General features: G+C 36.0%; 1 protein-coding gene across 3 annotated transcripts in view; it reads right to left on the bottom strand.

The window, feature by feature from the left end:
* TPK1 (thiamin pyrophosphokinase 1) overlaps positions 1-21,348 on the bottom strand; it is a 468,766-nt gene that overhangs the window by 220,322 nt on the left and 227,096 nt on the right. The window lies entirely within an intron of this gene.

Genomic DNA, 21,348 nt, shown 5'->3' on the forward strand with positions numbered 1-21,348 from the left:
CTCCATTAAGTATTGTGTGTGTGTATATGTGCTTTAAATACATATTAAATCTAAAGTGATTTATTATATTACATAGGATAGCTCTCTGAAATGTCAGAGGGTAGAACTGGTGGGGAGAAGGTGCAGACAGATATTTTCTGAAATTGAAAAAGGTCAATGATGAATAATCTGTAGGCCTGGAACCTAGAAAATAATCTATTTCAATGTTGAAAGAAGAGCTAGATCATGGACAATTAAAGATATAAAAGGATTAAAGAGAAGAATGGGGAGTATAATCTCAAGAAACAAAAGAAGTTATATGTGGCAAGACGAGGAAATCTAAGCAATAAAAGGTAAGAGGAAAATTTAGAAGAGAGAAAGAAATGATAAAATTGTTTGATGGGTGGGACAGATTATCAATACAAAAAGGTTGAAAACGCAAAGTTAAGAACTGTAGGGCAGCTGAGGCTTAGGAGTAGGAGGTAATCAGAATTTTCAGGTTATTAAAAGGTGATAATTGGTTAGGAACATTTTAACCAGATGTTTATTGAACAGGAGGAAGTGGGAGGATATAATCAGTTCATAAAGATTAAATTGATAGCTGAATGAAGGAATGGGGAGTAGAGACTGGAGGCAAGGAGACCAACCCGAATGCGATGTATGATTCAGGCATGTGGTGATGGTGTTACCAGGGCCTGCACCAGCATGGTGGCAGTGTCAGAGGATATACAGGGGCATATGAGACTCATGATGATGGTACAAATGACAAACTTTGACTGGAAATAGGACGGTAAGAGAGAATGCAGAGAAAAGTATGACATACAGGTTGGGAGCCTGGATGACTAGGAGGATAGCAGTACCCTAAACGGTAACAGAGAAGTTGGTATTGGGCACGGTGATAAACTCAGACAAGGCACTGTCCAGTTTGAAATGTCCAATAGATGCCAGAAGAGAGGTTAGGGCTGGATAAATAGAATCACACAGAGACAGATATACACTGAGTCATAAGTATTCTCATGTTTCTCTGTATTTATCATATTTGTAATTTCAATCACTTACATTTCACAATGTCTTAAAAACAAAGTCAAAAGTCAGAGGTTTCAGGGAAGGTCCATGCTGCTGACTGTTGAAGACCAGTAAGGAAACTACTAACACCCCTCAGGACATTGGATCTTCCCACAGACCTACCACGTTACATTTATATGCAAGTGAACACCAAGATTTTTCCTAAAGAGTGAAAGACAGAAAATTTCAATAGCACAACAATAACTCTTTTACTGAATTGATTTTGTAATGTAACTCCATGTTTGCTTAAACATGCCTCTTCAAAGTGGAAAGAAAAATCACCCTCTCATCTTTCACTGACTTTTACAAGTAATCAATTTCAAGTGTTACTTTTTTTTAATTTTTCATGTTTCAGTATAAGTGAGAGGGCAGTAATTCTGCTGATGCTACAGTAAGCATTCTGCATGATATTGGAAAAACAGGGTAAGAAAGAAAACAGAATGACAATTGGGACAGAGATTATTCTAATGGGTTAGAAAAATATCAGTTTTTTGTTTTTAGTTTTTTTTTTTTTGACGATTTTTTCTGGAAAGAGATTAGGTGGAGACTTAGCAATTCGAAGAAGTTTGAGAGAACAAATGAATTGTAACACTCCTATCTGAAACAATGCAAACAGTGGGAATAGGAGAAAGATAAACTTCCAAAGGGTCAAACAATAAAGTAAATTGAGGTGAAAACCCTTTGTAGAGCAAGTGGTTAAAAATTAAATACAATGGGTGGCAGCATAAAGAACAAGTGTTATTTTTTCAAAGTGATTTACATAAATATTTGAAGATGAAGTTACTGTAAGGATTATTAACATAGAAACTTATCTAGGGAAGCTTTCCAGTCTCAGGAGTCTCATGGTTCTGAATATTTCCTTAAGTTCACAGGTGTGCGCTATTGTACAAATCAGTAAATGGGCACTAAAGTCAAACATTTTATTGTTTTTCTAAAAATGAAAATATGATCATTTTATTTGTTATATTAAAAATTCTTAGAGTAGCTCCATTTTGTTTTTATCTACCATTTTGTTAAGCTAAGTTTCAGCTGCAATGTCACCTGATTTTGATGATTTGATCATTCATTAATTGGGAAATGGCTATTTTTACAAATTTGACTCAGTTCTTTATATGTTTGAGGAATGAGGCTTTATCAGAAAAACTTGCTTCAAAATTTTTCTCACAGTTACTATTACTATTGCTAACTGTATTTCCCTCCATCTTATTTCTCCCGAGCCACACAATTTACTCTCTCATTTTTTACCTTGTCCCTCCTCAAAAGTGTTTTGCTTTCCACAAATCTCCTCCCCTAATCTGTCCTCCCTTCTATCACCTCCCCTTCTCTTATTCCCTTCCCCTCCAACTTTCCTGCAGGCTAAGATAGACTTCTGCACCCAATTAAGTGTGTATGTTATTCACCTTTTGAGCCAATTCTAATGACAGTAAAGTTCACTCACTCTCTCTGATGTCCTCCCCGCCCGTCTTCCCCTCTATTGTACAAGTTTTTCCTTGCCTCTTGTGAGATAATTTACCCCATTCTACCTCTCCCTTTCCCTTTCTCCCAGTATATTCCTCTCACCCCTAATTTTTTTTAGATATCACACCTTCAACTCACACCTATTTATATATATGTATTCCTTCCAGCTGCGCTAATGAGAAAGTTCTTATGAGTTACAATTATTATCTTCCCATGTAAAATATAAACAGTTTAAGCTTATTAAGTCCCTTATTATTTCCCTTTCCTGTTTACCATCTTATGCTTCTCTTGAGTCTTATATTTGAAAGTCAAGTTTTCTATTCACAGCCCTGGTCTTTAATGCTTGAAAGTGCTCTATTTCATTGAATGTCCATTCTTAGGGGCAGCCAGGAGGCACAGTAAATAGAGCACCAGTCCTGGAGTCGGGAGGACCTGAGTTCAAATCTGGCCTCACACCCTTGATACTTACACTAGCTGTGTGACCCTGGGCAAGTCAGTTAACCCCAACTGATGGGGTCAATTTGACCCCAAGTCAAAACATTAAAAAAAAAAAAATGTCCATTTTTTCTCCCTGAAGGCCTATACTTAGTTTTGCTGGGTAGGTGATAGAGAAAATCCTATCTCAAGCCTTCTGGTCCTTTAGTGTAGAAGCTGCTAAATCTTATATTATCCTGACTGTGGCTCTACAATACATGAATTGTTTCTAGCTGCTTACAATATTTTCTCCGTGCTCTGGGAACTCTGGAATCTGGCTATAATATTTCTATGAGTTTTCATTTGACGATCTGTTTCAGGAGGTGATGGTTGGATTATTTCAACTTCTATTTTACCCTCTGGTACTAGAATATCAGGACAGTTTTCCTTCATAATTTCTTTAAAGATGATATCTAGGCTCTTTTTTTGATCCTGGCTTTCAGTTAGTCTAACAATTCTTAAATGGTCTCTCCTGGATCTATTTTTCAGATCAGTTGTTTTTTGGTTTTATTTCCCCAATGAGATATTTCATAGTCGTCTATTTTTTCATTCTTTTGATTTTGTTTTATTCTTCCTTGATTTCGCATAGTCATTAGCTTCCATTTGCACGATTTTAATTTTTAAGGAATTATTTTCTTCAGGGAGCTTTTGTGCCTTTTTCATTTGACCAATTTTTCTTTTCAAGGAGATGTTTTCCCTCCGTGAATGTTTGTGCCACTTTTTTTCCATTTGGCAAGTTCTGCTTTTTAAAGCATTCTTCTCCTCATTGGTTTTTCATACCTCTTTTGCCATTTGGCCTAGTCTGTTTTTTTGGGTTTTTTTGTTTGTTTGTTTGTTTGTTTGTTTGTTTTTTGGTGAGGCAATTGGGGTTAAGTGCCTTGCCCAGAGTCACACAGCTAGTGAGTATTATGTGTCTAAGGCTGGATTTGAACTCAGGTCTCTCTGACTCCAGGGCCAGTGCTCTATTCCCTGTACCACCTAGCTGCCCCTCTAGTCTGTTTTTTAAGGTGTTATTTTCTTCAGTATTTTTTGTTTGTTTGTTTGTTTGCCTGAGTTCTGCCTCAATGCTAGTAAAGAGACTCCTATCATCTACTTTTGACCGGTTGTCTAACCGTCTCACTGTCTGTCTTCTGAGAGCTCAGAAGCAGCTCCTGCTGCTCCTGCTGATTCAATGGCTCATAAGGCCTGCTTCTGATATGCTGGGTCTGGCGCTGGGGGGGGTATGGCCTGTGCTAGACTGTGCTCCACTCTCACCTAGGAGCAACAGACCCTTTGCTGATCTTTCAAGTTTTCTTTGGCTGGAAAACTATTTTACCCTGTCCTTTTTTGGGTTCTGCTACTCCAGGAATTGTTTTATAGCATACCTCCTTTGGCATCTGGTGAGTAAGGGACTTGATCCAGTGATAACATAAGTGTTTACAAAGGTAGCCTAAGTAAGGAATAATCCAAATAAGACTGAGCTATAGCTCATCATTTTTACTGGAAGACCAAACCTTTTTTTATGTGATAAAATATTTTGATGAAGCAATACTTTCAGGTGGCATGAGCACTGTCATGACATATATTTTCCTTCTATACCTCAACCTAAAAATTCTTGACTTTGTTTTCCCATAAATTTTCCACAGAGGATCCACTTGATGTAATAGAAGCCTTTTCCTTATTCTTTTAGAACATCTGGGCCTCACTTGTATATTCAACTGTTATTTATCCACAATTTTTAAATGAATTGTCCACCTCCTTTTCCAGAGATACACATACTTGACAACACCTTTAATGCTTTTTCTTACATTACTGGTAAAGGCCTACAACTGACTTACATTAACTGTGTTTTATTTCCATAGGGTTGGGTTTGGTTTTTGGGATAATTTCAATTTTTTCTGAGATTTTTGGTGCACAACAATTCAGTCATACTATTTTAAAAGGGGCATGCTGGTGTTTAAAGAGCTTTTTTATTTTTTGTTCAAGAGAGAAAAGTTTGGAATCATTGAAATAACTATGCAAATTTCCAACATGCAATTTAGTCTCATTTACTGTTCCTATCCCATCACAGACCCAAGTAAAATGCCAATTAAAAAGGTACACATATTTAAAGTTCACCTATACAATGTACTATTTACAGTAGACAGAAACCCACCCCCCTGAGCAGTTACCTAAAACATTATGTTAGAAAAGTTCATCAGCCTGAGCAAACCCCATCCAGGAACACAACTCAGGGTTACATGCAAATCAGTTTACAAGTGCTGTCAATTTTTTAAAAGGGCATGATAATGAATATCAATAATTAATTTAAGTTCCATAAGACTAATGCAAAACTCATTAGGATATCATCCTAGATTACTTAACTAATCACAATTATTGAAAAATATTTCACATATAACAAATACAAAACCAATCAAGTCACATGGTGCTGACTTCTTGAAACTTTCACCAGAAGAGAAAGCACACCACTGAGAATGATTTATAGCAGCTAAACAGCTTTGACGCTCAAAAACTAATAGGACATTCAGAAGGATCTACATCATCTCCTAAACTCCACAGATTATTCACTTCATGGCAGGGGGCAATGACATCCAGCACAGGACTGGATACTGAAGACAGGGATAGGAGAGTAGCTCGTACATTAAAATGTTACATAAATGTTAGCAGCTACTACTATTATTTGGTTCTAGATTTCACACAGCACTTGCTGAAAACCCGTGTTTTCCATACAATAGAGTTCCTTCATATAACTCAGGGTGCAACAAAACTATCTCAAAAAAATGCTGCAGGTCCTTAAGTATTAGTCACTTTGTACATATCTAATGCAGAAAGTACTTGTGCAAATAAATCACTTCCTCAAAATCATCACCCTGAAAAAGATGCATTCAGCTGTATGCCTTCTTTTGTCACTTTACAAGTAAGGTTTTTAAGATTAAACATCCAGAAGATATTACCATCTATATACTATGCCTGAAATCTTGGTAAGTACTTATCATTGGAATCATTTGAAATCATAAGGATTTGGAGTCAGAATGGGACTCAGAGATAATAACTGATAACAGATATTTACATTGGACCTTAAAATTTGTGAGGCAAATCATACGAATTACAAGATATTGAGCCTCAACACAACTCTGTGATTCACATACTGGAGGTGTTATTATCTTCATTTTACAAATGAAGAAATAGAGATTAAATAACTTGTAGATAGGTGGCATGGTGTAGAGAAAGCTAGACTGAAGTTAGGAAGAATTTAGTTTAAGTTCCGCCTCAGACACTTACTCATCTGGATAACCCTGAGCAATTCACTAAACCTATGTCTGCCTCAGTTTCCTCATATGTAAAATGGGGAGAATAATAGCCCCTATCTCTCAGAATTGTTATGAAGATCAAATGAGATGAGGTTTTTAAAGAATGTTGAAAATCTTAAAGCACTACATCAATGCTAGATATTATTTATAATACTACTAATGGTAGTAATTAGTAGTAGTAGTAAGTATTTACTATTATTCATGATCATATAGTGAGTAAGTGTCAGAGGCTGAAATTCAATCAGGTTCTTGCTGACAGTAATCATTTATTCAATTACCTCACTTTAAAAATAAGGAGACTAGGGGCTACTGAGAGAAATGAATATTAATAACCAATGATTTCAGGAGATCAAGAGTTTTCACCCCTTTTTTTGTCTTTTTCTAAAGCCCTCATTTCAAGGCTCAACCTCTGAAGAACAGGACAATTGATGGTAGACAGGATTAACTTTCTCCCCAATCTTGGTATTGCTATCCCACCCAATCTTAGAAGGAAAGGTGAAATTCAGGCTCCTTGTGTTCCACTCAGGCTTAGATCTAGATTTCCCAGAGGCTGGAGGTGATTTGGAAATAAATGACTTGATCAAAATCAAATCCTGTAGGCCCTCATTAGAATAGGTCCACCTCTCATACAATATTCATTCTCTCTCACTAAGTGTTAACCAATCGGAGGCTATTGCCCCCAAAGAGACACCCACTATCCCAAAGGATATAAAGCGTGAGCCCACCAACTACATCTTTGGTCTGAGAGAGATGGCCAAATGATCATTCCTTTTATTAATAATATACTAGCATTATTAATAAAATAATGAGTTACCCAGAAACTATGTCTCTCAAACTTTTGAAACATCGCATTAAAAAGTGGAATAATTACTTCAAGGTAATAAATACCAGAGCTAGGATTTACGTCCAACATTTGGTCCCATGGTTATTGCATTGTAATATGAATGCTTATTTTCTCCATAGACATGGTTAAACTATATATATATATATATATACACACACACACACACACACAAACATACATATACATATATATATTTCTATTCAATTATGCTGTTTCTATAACAAATATACTATTCTATTAAGATAATTGAGAATCTTTACAAATAACCACCATATTCAAATAGGACACATAAATTAAGAGTAATATGGAAAGGAATACAAATAGTACGTTTTTTTTTTCAACTAATCAGAAATTATTCTAGATGATTGATTTTCTTAACTTAGGTTGAAAAAGACCAATCTGCCATGTCTCAGAAAGTCACCCAAGTCCTTGATTGCATACTTCTTAGAATCATGGAATATTACAGCTCTATGGGACCTATTAAAATACACACTCAGCTAGGTGGCGCCATAGTGCAGAGTGCTGGGTCTGAAGTCAGGAAGACTCAACTTTCAGAATTCAAATCTGGCCTTACAAGTTTACCAGCTGTGTGACCCTGGGCAAATCACTTCACACTGTTTGCTTCAGTTTTCTTTCCTGTAAAATGAGCTGGAGAAGGAATGGTATCTTGGCCAAGAAAACCCCAGATGGAATCATGAAGAGTTAGAAATGTCAGAAACAATCAAACAACAAAATTAAAAAGCACTTGTATAGATTAGGAAACTGACACTCATAGAGATGAAGTGCCTTGCCCACAGTCATACATCTCATTACATGCTGCTCAATCAACCTGTTGGGATTCAGAAGTTATGGCTTCATTTGTGTTTCTTACAGAATGGAGCAAGGATCTTAACTGTCTTGTGCTATGGAAGCAGTTGGCCCAGGACAATGGGGTACCATTATTCATGGACCAAGGTAAATTCATCTACAATTGTGAATGATGATATGATCAACAATCTACTGGCTATATAGAAATGTTGAAATCAAGGTCTCCATGAACTGTAGGGGCAAAAGCTGTAATTTTTGTTCCATAGATTACTAGAGCAGTGTCATATATTTGGCACATGTGGAGTCTGAAACACCAGATGAAGAGGTTGCCTTTTCATTTTATTTTGATATCCTCAGTAGGAGGAAAGGAAAGGGAAGAAAGATAAGGAGGAAAAAAAAAGGGAGGGGAGATATTTCTGTCCTCTGGCTACAGTACTTTAAATGTATTCCTTTATTTATGCTTATATTTAACTGTATCTAATGTGCTTTTTACCTATTTGTATAATGAATGAATGAATGGTATAATTTGAAAGATACTGACATGGCTTATCCAGCCCCCAAATTTATTTATCTTCTATAACTGTCTATAAGTTTATGAAATTCCTCATTTTATTTTGTAACAATGGTTGAAATGACACCACCTAGAGATTTAATTAAATTTAAAAAGTATAACCCTGCCTAATTAATCACATAAGGCTAGATACTTTGAATCAATTAAAAGTAAATATTGATTGTGAACAAGTTCTTAATTAAGAGAATTAGTGTTTTAATGTTGAATGAAAGCAGATGGTGCCACATAAAAAACCACTCATCATTGGCTGAGAGAATGAAATGCAGAAAAAAAAAATTTCAGTCTTATACTGATATCAGTAAAGTAATGAACCAGTTTAGTGGTAGAAGAGCTCTAGTTCTTTGATATGAGGATGTGGGGATGTGGAGGTGTGGAGATGTGTGTGTGTGTGTGTGTGTGTGTGTGTGTGTGTGTGTATTAGGGAGGGAAGAATAAGAAGGGAAAAAGTAAATGAAGAAATAGGTACCAAAAACAAATCATCACAGGTTGATCCTTAAAAACATGCACATATTCTTTGGGTGATATTATTATTATACCTGGGGTTGGGGAACCTGCAGCTTTGAGAGCACATGTGGCCTTCTAGGTCCATGGCTGCCACATTCTGACTCTGCCCAAGTTTTACAGAACAAATTATTTTATTAAGGGGATTTGTTCTGTGAAGTTTGGATTCAGTCAAAGGGCCACACTTGAGGACCTAGAGGGACATATGTGGCCCTCTAGGCCTCAGGTTGCCCACCTCTGTTAGTAAATCCATATGGATTTCTAAGCAACTATCAGGACCATGTTGGCTCAAAAAGTATCACTGGCACACACTTTTGGTAATGATGAAATGTTTACTTCTCCCATTCATTCTTGAAGTTAATTAATCTGTTTGATGTGATAGAGAAAAAAAAAAAAAGGCTGTGTTATTTTCCAGGTCAATAAAGACAGTAGGCTGTCAATAAATACTTGTTAAATTGAATTGAACACAACTCTGTAATTGGAAACTATGTACTGGAAGATGAGCACAGCGTGCATCATGAACTGTGAAATGCTATGATCACAATGATCAAAATTAAAGATCTAAAATTAGAGCAATTCTTTCCCTCAAATTTGCCACAAGAGGAATAGATACATAAAATCAATTTAGATCTAAAATATCAATTACTTTGCTTTTTCTGAGTATTAATATTATCCATTCCCCTGAAGAGTTTAATTATAAAATAACTTTTTTTTTCAATTTTCCTCTCAGATAGAGTTGTCCCTTTATAACACATTTTGTTTTGTTGAATCTTTGTATTTAATTTACTCTCCTTTTTTATGCATGCTGATGTCTAAAGCTTATAAAGAATTATTATTTTCTATCATCAAGGATGATTGTGATAAATAACTTCTTCAAAAAAATGATGTCAGAAGATTAAACTCTTTGGAATTCAAAAGAATCAGTTGCCCCTTTTTAATAGACTATTTAAAAAAATGAAAAAGTGTATTTTAACTTTGGGAAATCCTCAATTCCATCCCAAACATAAAAAAGGGACGTTTTTCTAGTGTAATATCCATTCCCCATGTCTTATAAGATAACCTTTTGACACAATAGGACACTAGGGGTGGGGGTAGGGTGAAAAAAGAGTTACATGGTTTCAATAGATTCACAACTCCTCTTAATGGGAGACAAATGGCTTTTTGGTAAAATGAAGAGGTTTTGAAATAGATGTTTAAGGGCAAAAGCAGAACAAGAACAACAAATAACTTAAAAATAAGAAGTATGAGGCAGAAGCCAAGATGGCAGATTAAAGCCAACCATTCAGCTGACTTCTCCCAACATTCTGCTCCAAACAACTTTAAATAACTCCTCAAATTAAATTTTGCAGCAGCAGAGTCGATGAAAAGTCAGAGAGAAACATTTTTCCAGCCTAAGACAACTTAGGAGATTGGCAAAAGAGGTCTATAACACCAGGGTGGGAGAAAGCCCAGAGCTTGACAAAAGCACCAGCCATGGACCTTAGAAGTGCTTTGCTAGTAGTGGCACAAACAGCAGCAACTTCTGGAGCTCTCAGCCCAGAGATGGTAAGAGGGTCGGACAACTGGTCAGAAACAAATTGTCGGGGTCCCTTTGATGGCACTGAGTACAATGGATGCTCATTCTATTGTCCTTATGAAGTTCTGGGTCACAGTTCCAGGGCTGAGAAGAGTGCTTTGGTTAGTCACAAGGGAGCAAGGGAGCAAGGGATCTGGTTGCAGTTTCAAAGCAGGAAGGAGGGCAGCTGCAAGGAAGGAGGGGACTTTCCCTGGTAAAGACCAGAGCACATAACAGGAGAGCAATGATCACCCTTGTCCCTAGATCACACAACCTTGGATACACCAAAAACTTGAAGACAACCAGAAATAGCTATGAAAGCAGCATAAAAAAGCCTAAAGCTTGGGACAGTGTCTCCTCACCCTCAGGTTGTGCCCAACTTTACCACAAAGTTCTAAGACAAAAAATAGGCTGGAAAAATGAACAAACAACAACAACCAAAAACAAACAAACAAACAAAACAAAACAAAACAAAAAAAAACAAAGAACTACACAAAAAGCTGGTAGCAGGGAAGACCAAGACAGAACTCAAAAAAAGACAATAATGTGAAAATATCTACAAGCAAAATGTCAAAGAAAAATGCTAATTGGTCCCAAGCACAACAAGAATTTCTGGAAGCATTAAAGAAAAAGACAAACATGACAGAGAAAAAATTGGGGGAAAAAAATGAGAGAGATATAAGAAAATCTTGAAAAGAGAGAATTAACAGCTTGGTAAAAGAGGCATAAAAACACTAAACTAATAATAATAATAACAATATATAAAATGGGCCTAAGGGTATAAGAATAAATAAAATAAAAAATTCACTGAGATATAAAGTCTTTAAAAAGCAGAATAGGTACAAAAGTTCACTGATGAAAATAATTCAAAATTCAAAATGGGTAGGAAAGAGCTAATGATTCCATGAATCATCATGAAACAATAAAAGAAAGTCAAAAAGGAAAATAATAGAAGAAAACATGAAATATCACATCAGAAAAATAATTAGCCTGGAAAACAGATGAAGCAGAAATCATTAAAGAGATCATTGGACTACCTGAAAGCTCAGAAAAAGAACCTAGACATCTTATTTTCAGAAATTATCAAGGAGTCATTCCACAATTGATAAATGGTCTAAGATAGGAATGGGCAATTATCAGAAGAAGAAATCAAAGCTATCTATAACCATAAGAATTATTGATTAGAGAAATGCAAATTAATACAATTCTGAGGTACCACCTCACACCTATTAGAAATGACAAATGCTAAAAGAAATGAGAGAAAATAGGTAAACTAACAAACTTTTGGTAGTGTGGTCAACTGGTCCAATGATTCTGGAGAGCAATTTGAAACTCTTCCCAAAGGACTATAAAACTGTGCACACCCTTTGACCCAGAAATACCATTACCAGGACTCTACCCCAAAGAGATCTCAGAAAAAGAAAAATGATGTATATGGACAACAATATTAATATCAGCTCTTCTGCTGTAGCAAAGAATTGGAAATTTAAAGGATACTTATCACTTGGGGAATGACTGAACAAGCTGTGGCATATGATTGTGTTGGAAGTATTACTGAGCCATAAGAAATAATAAGGAGGGGGGTTTCATAAAAATAAAACAAAAACAATCCATGACATTGCCTGTATGAACTGATGCAAAGGGAATTGAAAACAACTGGGAGATTATTGTGCACAGTAATAACAATACAGTAATGATGATCAACTTTGAAAGACTAGGCTACTCTGATCAATACAATGATTCAAGACAATTCCAAAGCAGTCACTGTAAGAAAAATGTGTTATCCACCCACAGAAAGAGAATTGATGAACTTTGATTACAAAGCAAAGTATAATTTTTTTCACTTCCTTTATTTTTCTTTGGAGCTCAAAAATTAAAAGGAAAAGAATTAAATAAAATAAATAAAAATATAATAATAATTGGGGAAAAAAAGAAGTACTCTGTATATGTGATCAAAGTAAATACAGAGAATGAGACTTTGGGATGGATTTTTAGGTAAGGAGGGACAATCATGAGAGGAAAGAGAAAGAAAGGGACAAGAAGGAGTTTCCTGAAGCAGGAAGTAATGAATCCCCATCCAAAACTATAGGTACTCCTTGTCTGAGTTTATTGATGAAGGAACTTAAAGCCTTGTCCCTGCTCTTCATGTCAAAGCCATAAAACCACAGATAATATTATAAAAAGTAAGTCTGAATCCTCTTCCATATGACAGCCCTTCAAATTATAGCCTCATAGATTTAAAGGTGAATGGGACATCAGGGTCCATCTCATCCGTTCCCATCATTTTGCAGATGAGAACACTGAAATCCACACAGATTTAAGTGATTTCCCCAAGGTCCCACAGGCAGTATGCATCAGAGGCAAGATTTAAATCCATATCCCAGGATTCCAGAGCCAGTGTTCTTTCTATTCTATCATAAATAAAAACAGCTATCATGTCCAACGAAATCTTCTGTTCTTATGCCCAAACAAGTTCTTTTAAGTGATCTTCATATAACTTTCACCATGACATTTGCCCTCCTCTACATGCACAGCAATATCATTCCTAAAATATGAATGACATTACTCAGAAACTGAACACAATATTTCAATTGTTGTCTGAACAGAGCAGAACACAGGAGAAATGCCAGTGACACCTGGACCCACTAAGATTACATTAGCTAGATAGTTCACACAAAAATTACATGCATCTGAAATTAAGAGCAGTTTACTAGTTCACAAAAATCCTTTTAAAAAATAGATTTATTCTTTTGAATTCTGGATATTTTTAAACAGGCACTGTTTATTAGCCATGGTTTCCTCAGTCTGAACTTCTTAAAGTTGATTTTTTTAAATCCCAATTAACCATGAGTTAAATGATCCAAAGGCAACATCTAATGTACAATTCTATCCTAAAGAACTACTCTTAAATAGTACTTTATAAACAACATGACAATCTACTCATCAATGGTATATTTTAACATTATTAGGAATAATAAATGGAATTATTAGTTGACTGCAATTTGAGTAATTAATACTTTCAATCCACATAAAAATACTAACAGATTATTGCCACATGCAATGCCAAAAATATCTTTCATTAAAAGCTTGGGATGCTCAAATATCTGTCCAAAGCTAAACTTATTTAAGTCTCAATTTGAAATTTTGTGTAACTAAATATTTTTTATTTCTACTAATACCCAACCAAACTTTTAAAAATGAATTAAAATCCATTAAAAATCCAAAAAAAGTCATTACTAATAGTTATTTTTTTTTCTCATTGAGTTAGAGCTACTCTTAAATTCTTTGACAGCTCCCTTTGGGTAGCACAGTCTGGTATTTTAAGCACAAGGACATAGTTTCCCCAGGTCTAGATCTAAAACTCATTTCTCCACAGTCTGTAGAAACCTCAAACAAAAGAAAAATGCTCCCACAGTCACTTTGGAAGGTTTCTGAAATGCTAATTCACAGCTATTGACAGCTATGAATCACTAACAGTCTTGAATGTCACACATATCCAAGGTAATTGCGCATCCCTCAATGAAATTTACTTTACAATATAGATATGTAAAAAGAAAATGAAGTAACTCATGAAAAAAAAAAGGTTTGCCAAGGAACTTGGATACAAAATTCATCTCAAGAGATAGCAGAAAGCTCTTTTTGAAAAATGCCTTTTAGCTTTATGCAAATATACTTCATAATGAGAGGTACACACAACCAATTGTTTCTTCTGTCATAAAAATGCAACTTCAGTGCCAGTCAAAACCTTGAGACAGAAATTTCTGTTGCAATTAATAATACACACCCACACATACATACACACACACATCATTGTTGCATTCTTACAACTATAGGAAGAAACAAAACAATCTCATATTATTTGCTCCATGGGTCAGAGATCCTTTAGTCTAGGGGTGCAAAACAAATATCTCTGCAAGTGACATTTATTTAGAAAACTACATTTTAATATTATCTGTGTTTTATTGTATTTTTATTACATAGCTAAATATTTCCCAATTACATTTTAAGCTAATTTGGCCAACATAGCTAAGTACTGTGGGCTACATGCAGCTTGTGACGTATTTATTTGACATATCAGATCTAATCTACCCTATTTTATAGATAAGAGGACATGTTGCCATGACTTCCCAAGTGCCACAGTTAGCAAATTAAGTGACTGAGACTTAAACTCAAGTCTTTTGATAGAATAATAAATATCTATAGTAAGGCTTACTAAAACACAATGAAAAAGCTGAAAATAATGCATTTCTATAGTTAGAACGCTTCAAGTAGAAATTGACCCCTATTATGGGATGCTTTAGACAGAATTCTTATTCAGGTACATATCTGACCAGATGATGAGCTCATTTTTCAACTTTCAGGACAATGCAGTTTACCATGGCTAGAGAAATAATAAATTCCTATGTTCGAAAACAGTCACTGAGAACTCCAATATTCATTCATTTAAAATGTGCTGATTACCTCGAGAAACCATACAAATTAATGAGTTTCCTTGGGAATTCTTTTTTCCCCCTTGGCATAAAGGCTTTTCAAAGGACCTAATATCATCAATCTAGAGTTCACAGAGCCCTCAGAGGTCAAATAATCGACCTCTAGAATTTTACATGTGTGTAAACTGAAGCTAAGTGACTTATCGAAGTCCACAGTGGCAGCGGCATCTAAAGCACAATTAGAACTCAAGTCATCCATTACCAGCATTTATATCATAATGCGTCTTCTGAAAGTTTAATGTGGTATGGTACCTCCATTTGTCCTGAAGCAGCATGATACAGTAAGAGGGCTCTAAACTAGGAATCTGGGTCCATGGGTTCAACTTCCAACTCTATCATCAATCATCTATGTACTTTCGGGCAAGTTTATTAATCTCTCTAGACCTCATTTACATCAATTGTAAAATGGTGCCTTGCCTACTGAAGTTTTGAGCATTTGAAAGTACTTTCCACAATACCAAGTGATATGTAAATATAAAGGATTGTCATTAATAAAATGCACAGCCAGTAGACAAGTCATCTAATCACTTTGAAACTTAGGTTTGATTTTTTTTCCCCCTCTTACCTATAAACAATAAGAATGTTGAACAAATATAATCTCTTAAGGATCCTTTCGGCTGTAAATCTTATAATTCTTTGAGGGTGCAATGGGAAAAAAAAAAAGTTGGATTTGGATTCAGAGACCTGGGTTTGAATCCCAGCTCCTACCCATGAGACCTTGGGAAAAGAATTTAAGTCACTCTGAATCTCAGTTTCCTCATCTGCAAAATCAGGAGGTTCAACTATGTGAACTTTAAGGTCCTGTTCAAGCCATTAAGATAGGATTTTATGATTCTATGACCTCTTGACCTCTAAAATCTAAACTTTACGGGGATTACAGTGTCTATTGTTTGCCCATAAGCATGTCACAGTGCTTACTGGTCATTATGCCATTTTAGATAGCATCTTGAAATAAGAGTTTTGTGTTCCACATAACATGAAAATAACTGTATAAAATTGGAGGCCACAAGGTAGGGACTATTTGTACCTACTTATGCCTTATGTTCTTTCTGTAGGAGAATGAACAACAAGGACTGGCATTTAGTAAATGTTAAATCATCATGATAAAGAAATGTGGAGGTGGAAAATATACTAAAGCATGAGAACAGCCCTACTGGCATGCAACTCGTAACTTACTATTTCAGTTTCCTCTCATCTGTCATCTCATGAAATACTCATTCTACTCCAGCTTAGCATTGGAAATTCATGACATTTCCTGAGTAGTTTAATGATGCCTTACTCCCTCCTCCCCCTAAATCAAGCTGAGATGGCTTCTAGATATACTAAATACACTTCTAGACCTACTAAACATGTGCCCCAGAGAAGGGATAAATAAAAAGTGCCTCGGTGGAGTTACGCAGGTTGGAAGATTTCAATCTGACAACTTGTTAGGACTATAATTCAAGGAGATTGAAAAGATTCAACATACATGCTGTATCTATATAGGCTGGAGAAGCATTGTGAGCATTTATCCTAAAGAAGCAAATAAGCCCCTTCTTGAATTCATTCAGTAGTTGGATGGCCTACTGCTCTGTTCTCTTGAATTCAATATTTAATTTCACAGTATCCAAAAAAGAGACTTCTTACAAGGCAAATGCTATGGAATCAAAAAGTCAAACACATTCTTTTGAAATCAATGATCTTATATCAAAGCACTGGAGCCATCTGCCAGTCCCTCTCTCAGGATGCTGCAAGGCTAATCTTCCTGAAAGCTCTTTTATTAAGTTTCTGAAGAAAATAATTTGATTCCTCACTGCCTATGGCATTAAGGTCAAACTCCCCATTTTACTTTCTTGCCAGCAAAGTCTTCAGCACTGTCAAATAGCTGGACACAAGAAACTGATAGTATTTCTGCAGTGGTCATTTATACCTTTATTCAAGGCCCTGCACAATTTGTCCTCACATTAATGTAGACTATATGACTGCTAGGATCCCATGATCTATTTAACCTAATGCCCCAGTACTCCCCTAAAATGTAACATTATCTCTGCTCTCTGTTTCTTGCATACATAAAACCCATTTCACCTCCATAATAGTACATTAGTCCTGTCACCCATTTAATGTAAGTTAGCTCACGCTCTCCTCTCTCTACGAAGTTTTCTCTGACTATTCATTCTATAATGATCAAATATTTATCTGAAGTACTATTACATACATGCTTAGTACCATTCATTTTAGTAAGCAGTTTTCCTCTTGTTGTTAGATTATTAGATCCCTATGGCAAGAGAACTCTTTGTCCAGAATACTAGCATTGTCTTACCCAGGACTTACATACCCCCACACCAGGTTATACACAGAACAGGTGTTCAATAAGTACTTATTAATTTATAAAGCAAATGATATACTTAATACATTTGTGTTCACTACCAATAAAAAGCAGAAAATAACATAACCCATGTTTTAAGCCTTCATATAAGGTGTATTCCTCATTAGTAGAGAGAATGATAAATCAAATTGGTGTGAGAGTTTTAGAGAGGGCACATTCTGTATTGCTGCTTCAACAGAAGATGCAAGGTTGTGGACTCTCTCAAGGGAGAGATCTATGCAGAGAGAAAATGGAAGGCAGACATGGAATTACCTCTGGAGTAATCACAGCCTCTCTATCAGTTGGGCTGAGATATCTCTATCCTAATAGAAGAGCTTATAAACTCTATATGTTCTGTCAGTAACTATACTAGGTCCTGGGAATACGGAGCAAAAAAAATCCTGATCAAGGAAACATATACCAATGATACAAGACAGCCATCATGGAGGAGACAGCACTTAAGATGGGCCTTGAAGGATCATATATTAGGATTATCAGGGATCACCTAGCACAAAGTCATCTAGTTCAAACTTCTCTTTATAAGAAGGAGTAAACTGAGGAATAGAAGGTTAAAGATCAATACACAAGGTGACATAGTAAATGGCAGAGAAAGGATATGAACTCAAGATCCTCTAACACTTAAGACTCTTTCAATTGTATTTTGCAAAAAGGCCTTGCCTTGTTACTCTCCTTTCTTCTCACAGGCCAGATCTGAGAATTATGAGAATGCATTCCCTGAACATGTTAGAGCAAAACTTTATTAACTTTTTAAACTTTATCTTGAATTTTTTTAATAGATAAGAAAAATGGTTTCTAATTTTCCTTCCAATGAGGAACAAATTAAGTTAATTCTAACTTAGAACATTTTCTTCTTATCCTCTTCTTTTTCATCATCATCATCATTATTATTATTAACATAGATAAGTTGGTCTTCTTAACTCAAAATATAGTATTACTCAGTCTAAACAAATAGAACTTTGGCTTCACCAAATCCTTGGTCTCTTCATTTTCTTCTCAGTTTCCCATCTGTTCTTCAGAGCCTGCTTTACTGAGTCCTCTCTAGTTTAAAAAAGGAATGGTGGGAGCAGGGGGAAAATCTGTTTGAAAGGAGAATGGGTTCCCCTCTCATTTATGAAAGGGCACTTACTGAGCTTAAGGTTAAAGATAATGGCCTGTGGGAACCAGGTGTAATGGTGCATGGGGTTGTAATTATCATCCTAATCACTGTTATTATTAAGAATAATAAAACCTAAAATATGCCCACAGTGTACAAAATATCACACATTATCTGTGTCCAAAACATAGCTTTTGCCCTCCATAAACAATCACCATTAGAAGTCAAATCAGATAAACAAATTACACACGTTTTTATGAAACACTGTGTTATGTTGTTTAGGTCAGTACTTTTAGAAACTTATGTTTTTATTTAGTTTTTTAAAATGTTTTAGAAAAGAAGAAGTGTGACAAAAATGATAGGAGCTAGCCTGGACATTTTTTAAAAAAACGTTAATACAAATGGAAAACGTCTTCTTTTGTTCCATTAGATACATATGAATATAGAATGGTCTGCCTAACCACTGCCCTGCTCTCCTCCCTCCTTAGCAGATAGGGGTTGCAAAAACCACCCGCTCATTTAGAAGATAGCGACAGATGAGTCAAGACTTAAAAAGATCTGCAACTTTCTCCCAAGTTGCTGCATGCCCCACCCCCACCTTCTTCTGCTATTTTCTCTCATTGTGAATGCATGATTAATAACTATGTATTAGTAAAACTTTGCCTCGTAAGCAAAGCTGAGGGCTTTCCATCCAAAGGAGGCTGAGGCATAGAGTTAATGAGAAGTGAGACTGTGGGGAATGAGTAGGAACATGCCAATGTTAATGTAATTGAGCATGAATATCAAACACTGACAGGGGAACACTCTTCCTCTGCTGATGGAAAGCCAGATCAGCTGGTGAGCAGATGGAATACATGTAGAACAGGCTTCACAGCTATCCCCAGAACTGCCACATCACAGCAATCTCGGCTTCACAACAATAGTTCCTCTGGTTTCCCAAATGTAATCTTTTCCCTTCTCTTCCATTTAAAAACAAACAACTATTCTCCCCTTTCCTTCCTACATCTTCTTTCAACCTTAATCATATTTTTCCTTTATCCATTCCCCATTCCGCCACTCTAAGGAAAGAATAAGACTTTAGTGATTTCCAAGACACATTTTTTTTTAAATGAACAGAGCAAGATCACCACAACCATTTCTGTGCATAGCGAAAAGAAGGAAATGCATTTTCACAGAAACACAGATGAGGTGAAGTTGAAATGATTACTGCTTTGGTTTTGTCTTGGCCTCGTATGCCAGGGAAACACTGAAGGCTAAATAGTATAAATACCCTTTTATGCTATGACTTGCATTCCTTACTGCACCATGGACAGGAAAACACTAAGGCCAGGGATTAAGGGGAATTCTGCAAAGCATCATGGATGAAATGAGTATTTCAGGGAATTGGGACTAATGACTGCTTTTGAGTCACAGTGAAGAGATAGTCTGGGTTCTCAGGTTCATATGAATATTAAAGTCTAAACTCTATAACCAAGGATCACAATCCCTAGGAAAAAGCCAATTTTAATTCTAACAAATTTAGGAAATGAATACTTACAATGTCCAAAATGAAGTGTGACTTACGTAGCACCAGCCCATGAAAAGGAAGCAGAAAAACAGGGCAGGAATTTATGGTAGATGTGGGGAAAATAATGCTAGATGTGGATACAGAGGACATGAGTTCAAATCCTATCTCTGTCTTGGAAGTCAATTAGTCAAACTTATTTAGCAGGATGATACCAGAAGAGTTTGGGTGTTAAAGTTAACACACTATTTTGCCTGAGTTTCTATCAAAGACATCAAGGGTCTGAGGCTCATGAGAGCTGAAACTTGCAAAATTTGAGTCTGGTTATCATAGACTCACCATGGTAAGATCGTAAGAAGGGTGTCATGTTGCCTAGATAGATACAAGGTGCTAGAAATAACAATGAAGGTGAGGAATGAGGGAAGTAGTCTAGGCAGAATACACTGATTAAGTGCTTACTATTTTATTACATGTCTGTTATTTACCAGATACAGTGCTAAGCAATGGAGATACGAAGGTACATGCAGTTTCAAGAAACGCTCATTGTAATGGGAGAGACAATATGCAAATAACTAAATATAGAGACAGACTAGTGGGAGGAAATCTTCCAGCAGAAGGGAAAGACCTCCTGAAGAAGGTCAAACTTGAAGTGAGTCTTGAAGGAGGCCAAGGAAGCTAAAAGATAGGGGTGGAGAGGGAAAGTATTTGAGGCATGGGGGACAGCCAATCCACAACCATGGAGGCATGGAATGTTTTTCTGAGGAAAAGCAAGTTGACTAGAAAGATTAGGAAGTGGATAGATTATGAGGAGTTTTTAATGCTAAAGAGGGTCAATTCTATTTAATCCTAGGGTTAACAGGGACTCACTGGATTCATCAGGTAGTTGGGTCAAAACATTTAGAATTAAACATTCAGTCTGGTATTGAAATGGGTAGAACTCACTTAGGCAGGAATACTAATTAATAGGCTATTGCAGTATTTCATGAGAGGTGATAGGGTCCTGAGCTACAATTATTGGTATTTGTGTGAGTGGAGAGAATGGAATAAATACAAGAAATGTTATGAAAATAAAACTACAAAAGTTGGAAAAAGATTGGCTATGTGTCCAGAGGTAAATGAAAGTGAGGAGTCAAGGTCCCACTGAGACTGAAAATTTGGGTGACTAGGAAGATGCTACTGCCCTCAAGAGTAGCAGTAAAGTAGGGAAGAGAAGAGGGTTTGTTGGGAAAGATGAATTCTATTTTATATATGTTGAATTTCAATTGCCTAGGGATAACTCCTCATCTCAATCATTGGATTACGGCACCTAACGTCTCTTCCAGCTGATAACTATCATTCTTTGATAAATAGTT

The sequence above is a fragment of the Vombatus ursinus genome, unplaced genomic scaffold, assembly GCF_900497805.2.
Source record: "Vombatus ursinus unplaced genomic scaffold, bare-nosed wombat genome assembly UNPS02014858.1, whole genome shotgun sequence".
In the NCBI taxonomy this organism is placed as follows: Eukaryota; Metazoa; Chordata; class Mammalia; order Diprotodontia; family Vombatidae; genus Vombatus; species Vombatus ursinus.